Below are 6,186 nucleotides of genomic sequence, written 5' to 3'. Positions count from 1 at the left end.
AGCCAGAAAATTATTTTAGTTGCTACTCAAGAACTGTAATTATGCTGCTGTTATGAATTACAATGTAAGTATTTTTGGAGCTAGAGGTTTGCCGAAGGGGGTGTCCATCCCATAGTTTGAGAACCACTGCTATAACTCAATATTGACCCTTCCATGATAAGATAGACACCATGATATTTATAGAAGATTCTGACAGAGTTTGGGCTGGTGGAGTAAATATTAGTGTTAATAAATTTTCATATAAATCAATTAATTTAATGCTATGAAACAACTAGCAATGCATATCTGTCTATCTGCCTAAACCGGACCCCTGAAATAGGAAGGTGACATGTAATTCCTCAGCAACACCACTGTGTGGCGCCATTTCCATAGCAAAGATACAACAAAGACAAAATGGGGAATTCTGTACTGGGGACAATATCAGCTTAGTAGCCTGTTCTCTGTGCTTCCACATCTGGCCCACAGGTTCCCAAGCCGGCGCTGAAGGAATGAGTGACTGAAGGAGGAAGCAATGCAGGGAGACAGTGTAGCCTGGTAGTTTAGGCAATGGACCCTGTCATCAGTATCAGGTATTTTCATTTGAGTTTCAGAGAGAGACATCTAAGTTGGGAAGGCGGCTTTCCCTGAGCTTGAACCAACATCTACAAAAAGATGAAAGCAAATTGGCTTTGTGTGTTTTCAACACAGGGGAGCAGAACAGCCATCCTGTGCAGTGACAGCATTGGGGATGATGCAGCAGTCTGGGCCAGCTGAGGGGAGTCAAGGCACGTGCCTCAGCAGGAAGAAGCCTTACCGGTAAGTCCCAGAGCATGCCTTGGGCTGTCTTTTTTATTCTTCCCTTTGCAGCTGTTTTCAAGGTCTGCATTTTAGGTGCATGGGTGTCTTCTCTGCATACGTGTTTGTGCGCCATATGCCTGCAGTGCCCTTGGGGGCCTGAAGAAGGTGTTGGATTTCCTGGAACTGCAGTTATGCGCCATCTTATGGGCGCTAGGAATCAAACTCAGGTCCTCTGGAGAAGCAGCCAGTGCTCCTAACCTTCAGCCATCTGCCATATTTTCTTTGTTTTGATGACATCAAATTTGACAAGTCAAATTTGTCTCCTGATTTAAAACGTTTCACTGAGACATCACAGAGCAGACCAGCTTACACCAGCGTTCCCCACATGAACATGATGCCATTTGTCACTAACACAGAAATTATCACAGATGAATAAACGAGAGGTGTCTATTGTAACCCCAAGGGAAGGGCACCCTTTCCTTAAGCCCACGGGCACAGGCTTATGACACCACCATAGTGTTCACTTTCTGATTATTTTCTTGGCCTAAAAAAATAAATAACAGCAATGGAGGAGAGGAAACTCAGAAAAACTGACTTATGGAGGTGGTTTCCTATGCCAAGGGAAGTGAGAGAGCCCAGTTTACTGCCCTGTGAGTCAGTCTTGCCTGTTACTGTAAAAAGACTGTTATGAAGCTCATCAAATACCCCTTTAGAGGAAAGCCAGTGTCTGCGATCTGTTCAGAAAACAAACTAATCACGACACATCAGACTGCTCCTGGCTTCACCAGCTGAAGTGTGTTTCAATTATCTGCTACTTAAGTAACCACCTTCCAGAACCTTCTCCCACACTTCCTTTCAGTTCAGAAAAACAGAGACTGCCTGGAACTAGGTCCAAGGTGAAATGACAGGAGGGAGGCAGCTCGCCTACCCCGAGTTGCACTTAGCTCAGCGGGGACTGAGCAGCCAGGTACACAGAGCCTGAACATAGAGGAGATTGGTAGACTAGCACACTAGACATAGATGGCGAGGTCCCTAGAAGGCAAAGGGTTGGTACACAGTGCCAAGAATCACAATGAAGAGCCACATTTGCCAGCAAGTTCCAGAGGCTTAAGGTCTAAGACGAGTGATAAAATCACGCTGAGCAGGATCTGTACACACCAGACAGACTGGGCCACTGTGGGTGGGGCTGTATAGGGCTGTCTGTAGGGGCAACAAATAGGGGTTTTCCATGCTTAAATACATATATTTAATATAAATAAATATATTACACACACACACACACACACACACACACATATACATACATACATATAATCTGTGCTGGGGAAATAGCCCAGCCTGTAAAGTGTTTGCCTTGCAAGGACCTGAGTTTGAGTCCCAGAACCCACATAAAACTGCTGTGGCTTGGTGCAGACTCAGGAGGTAGAGGCAGGTGGATCCCAGGGGCTCGAAAGCCTAGGGTATATTGTAAGCTCCAAGTCAATCAGAGAACTGACTGAAAATACCTAAGACAAACAAAAAGCAAATAGCAAAGTGGATCAATCCTGAAGAACAACATTAGAGGTTGGATTCCACATGTACACACCCTCACAGGCACATCTGAACACTTGTGCACACAAACAGGTAGCCATACACACACACCTGCAAAGCAAACAAGAAAACCACAAAACAAAACCTTGGCTTGGTAAAGGGCTTTAGTGGGGGCTACTGCCCTGAGGGGTGCACCCTTGCATTAGGAAGAAGACAGGGAACTGGGCAGAAGCTGGGGACATTGTGAGACTCACCAGTGTTTCCTTCTTACCACCTGGGGGTAGCTCTGAAGCTTTGTCCCCTTTCCATTCTTCCTGCCCTCTCTACCCTATGGCTATGATTATCCTGGAGGACACTCAAGGGCATATGGCTTCGTGTTCCAAAGCCCAGGGCTGGGTGAGGATCTGGGCGGAGGGGATGAAAGAACCCACACATAGTTAGTTATATGGTGCACGTGGTAGCTCTGCTGCTGTACTCTGTGCACATGAGCATTCCCAGACCTATCTGTGGATGGATGAGTCTGGGCAACTAATGTGCATGAAAGACACCTGTCAACCTCATATGATACTTTCTCTTTATGTCGCTGGCTAATTGTCGACTGGGTAGGCCTGAGACGTACCTAGGTGATCAGTAAAGTGTGCCTCTGGGTGCTTACAGGAAGAGTTAAGGAAGGAGGGCTGCCCTAAACCCAAGCAGTGCCATCCCACAGGCTGTGGTGAAGAAAGGCCAAAGGCAAGGGTCTAGAAAAGTGCAGATGGATCCCCCTCCCTCTCTCTTTCCCCCCTCTCCCCTCCTCCATGTCCTTCCCTTCTTCCTCCTCCTGGTCTTCTTCCTCCTCCTCCTCTTCCTCTCTCTTCCTTCACAATCATTCTATGAGCTGTTATGCTCTGTCACACAACCCCACAGAGAAAGCTCTGAGACCGTGCACCAGAGTAAACTTTGTCCCTTGGTTTGTTGATAAGCGCCATTTGATTTACACTGACGAGAAAGGCAAATGCATGTGCCACATGAGAGACCCATGTGGTTGCATGGGCAGATGGCACATGTGGGTAGCTAGTCTGTAATTTGAGGGTAGCAATATTCCCCAAATGTTTTTCCTTTGGAAGCCCAATAGCTAGAGACATTGGGAAGCCTGTCACCAGTCTCTGTTCACTCGCTTGTTTGCTTTTTCAGGCAAAGCCTTGGGTAGCCCAGGCTAGCCTTTGACTTGCTGTGTGGCTGAGGATAACTGTGGGCTTCTGACTCTCCTGCCTCTGCCTCTTGGATGCTGACCTTATGGGTGTGTGCTACCACCGTTGGTTGGCTTATGATCCTGGCTCTCCTTGCTCTTCTGTGGAACTGGCATCACGTTAAACACTGTCACTGCACAGCGACACTCACGTTAGATGACACAATTGTTAGTCCACAATGTATGTATGGTCAAAACCCACGCGTGCAATCCCTCGCCAAATAAAACCAATTAGACAGCTGTGGAGCTTTCACTTGTAAGAAGACTCATGTAGATAAACATGTTAGAAATGATTCCAGCTGGGCTGCAGGCTCTGCTCACCTGTGCCTCGAAGGATGTGCCTTGCTCGTGTCGTCATGGTAAACACACACTGTGTGTGCTGTCCTCCCTCAGGCTGTGGCCTGTGCTGTCCCTCCTAGGGCACAAGAGCTATTGAGACCACAAGATCACTTTATAGCTAAGGTGCCCAACAAGGACTGGCTGGTGAGTGCCATGCAGGCTTACGGGTTCCACTAGCACTCCTGCTACTTTTAATTTTAAGTGTGTGTGTGTGTGTGTGTGTGTGTCTGTCTGTCTGTCTGTCTGTCTGTGAGAAGGTTTGTACCTGTGAAGGGTATCAAATCCCGGGAGCTGGAGTTGCAGGCAGTTATGAGCTGCTTGCTGTGGGTTCTGGGAACTGAACTCTGGTCCTCTGGAGAAAAAAATTTATAAAGCGAAGACTGAGCCCAAGCCTATTGCTGCCAAGGAAGAAGAAATTCTGCCCACAGATGACCTTTGGCCTCCAGCTGCTCTTCCTTGAGCTTCCTAGTGGCCTCTCTGTTTGCTTTGTCCTCAATGAGCATCCACCATTGTGTGAGCTAGTTCCTTAAAACAACTTTTTCTGTGTTTGAATTCTGCTCCCTGTTTCTTTGAAGAGCAGGCAGTCCAAACTCTATAGCTGTCTTGAGCATTCTTTAAAACAATTCTTTTTAGGTTTATCCATGTTATTTCGTGTGTCACTGTTTCGCCAGCCTGGGTGTGTCTGTGCGCTGTGACCTTGGCCAAGTTACTCACCTTTCCTGGCCACCAGCTTCATTATGGCCACAGCTCTCAACAGTTTCAATATAATTATTAAAGTGAAAACAATGGACCCCTTGTTACAATAATAAGTGGTTAATCATGGTCCAGGTGGGAGAGGTCATATAATAAGCCCCCCCCCTATTTTTAATAGAAAGCTTGAAAAGGCAAGAACATTTGTTTTCTCTGCAGTTAAGCTGGATAAGCTAAATAGAGGTGAATTCTTGGAGGTGGCCACACTTAGCCAATTATCCAGCAACGTTAGTGGGCACACCTGTTCATCTGCCTTTTTATTATTTGGCCTTAGAGCAAAGAAAATTGCAGAGGGCCCAGTTCCCTTTCAGAAAGCCTTGGTTTCTCTTAATTATAAATTTTCTCCTAAGTGCCAAAGTGGACAGAGGAGAACAAGTGTCAAGATGTGTGACCCACAGGGAAAGCAAGCAGATGCCACTGCAGATGCCTGACCTTTACACGTGGCCAATCAGGGCCCATGCATATTCTAGTTTTAGCTCACATATGCTGGGGCAGTTGCTATACATCTGTGTAGGGAGAATTCTGGTGAGGAACCTCGGCTTTGGCACTCCCAGAACTGTGTGTGCCATGTCCTTAAGTGCATGATGACATGGACTCGTCAGGCCTTTTGTATGAGAAAGCTGCTGTGACTTAGAGGGAGTCTCCAGCAGGACACAGACACCAAGACCCAGCCCTGTAAAGGGCCTTCTGACTCTAGAGTGACCCCTTCCACTTGGTTGCTGAGAGTCACAGCCTGTGTAGACACTGAGGGTGAGTCTTGCTGATGGTCTGGAGTTTGAGGCCTCGGGATTCTAGGTTCCTGTGGTGTGACCTTAGGGACAGTGGATTTAGTGGCTTTTAAGCCTCATCATCAGGGTGGCCTTTTGTGTAATAGAAATACAGTGAGCAAGAGAGAGAAACCAGAGGTGCTGCCAAGGGGCTCAGGGGCCCAGTGACCATAGAGGAGTCTTTGAGACCAGTGGTCCAACTACTTCCTTTACTCATGGGGAAACTGAGGCCTAGCAGATAGAGGAGCTTCCTCTGAGGAGAACAGCCTCCCGTGTCTTTCCCTACCTTTCCTGTTCAGCCACAATTTGCCCCAGTGAAGTGTCCAGGTTTATCTTTCCTGTTGTCAGTGGGGGTTGGGGGTTGGGGGTTGGGGGGTAGGTGGAGTGGGGTGGGGTGGGGTGGGGAGGAGTCACTTCCCAGGATCTTCTTGGGGAACACTTTGTTGTCATTTCTTCCTGGACTGTTTGGGTGGAGGGACAGATCCTGGGCCTAGGCACTGGTGGCCCCTGTTTTTGGTCTGAGCTCCCTGTCTGTCTTCACACTGTTAGGGAAGCTCACCTTGTCCACATCCAGCAAGAGAAGACCTTTGCGTGAGTCACAGTGGCTTTCTAATGACTTCTGGAGCAAAAGACCACCAATACAGCTTCAACTTTCTTAAGGAGATGTATTCCTTCATTGCTCAAAATGGGTGTTCTTTTCTGGGCTGAACTGAGGTTCTGGCAGGGCCACCCCTCACACCTCTCCCCTGACACACACACACACACACACACACACACACACACACACACACACAC

The sequence above is a fragment of the Acomys russatus genome, chromosome 3 (genome assembly GCF_903995435.1).
Source record: "Acomys russatus chromosome 3, mAcoRus1.1, whole genome shotgun sequence".
In the NCBI taxonomy this organism is placed as follows: Eukaryota; Metazoa; Chordata; class Mammalia; order Rodentia; family Muridae; genus Acomys; species Acomys russatus.
This window is presented reverse-complemented; position numbering follows the sequence as displayed.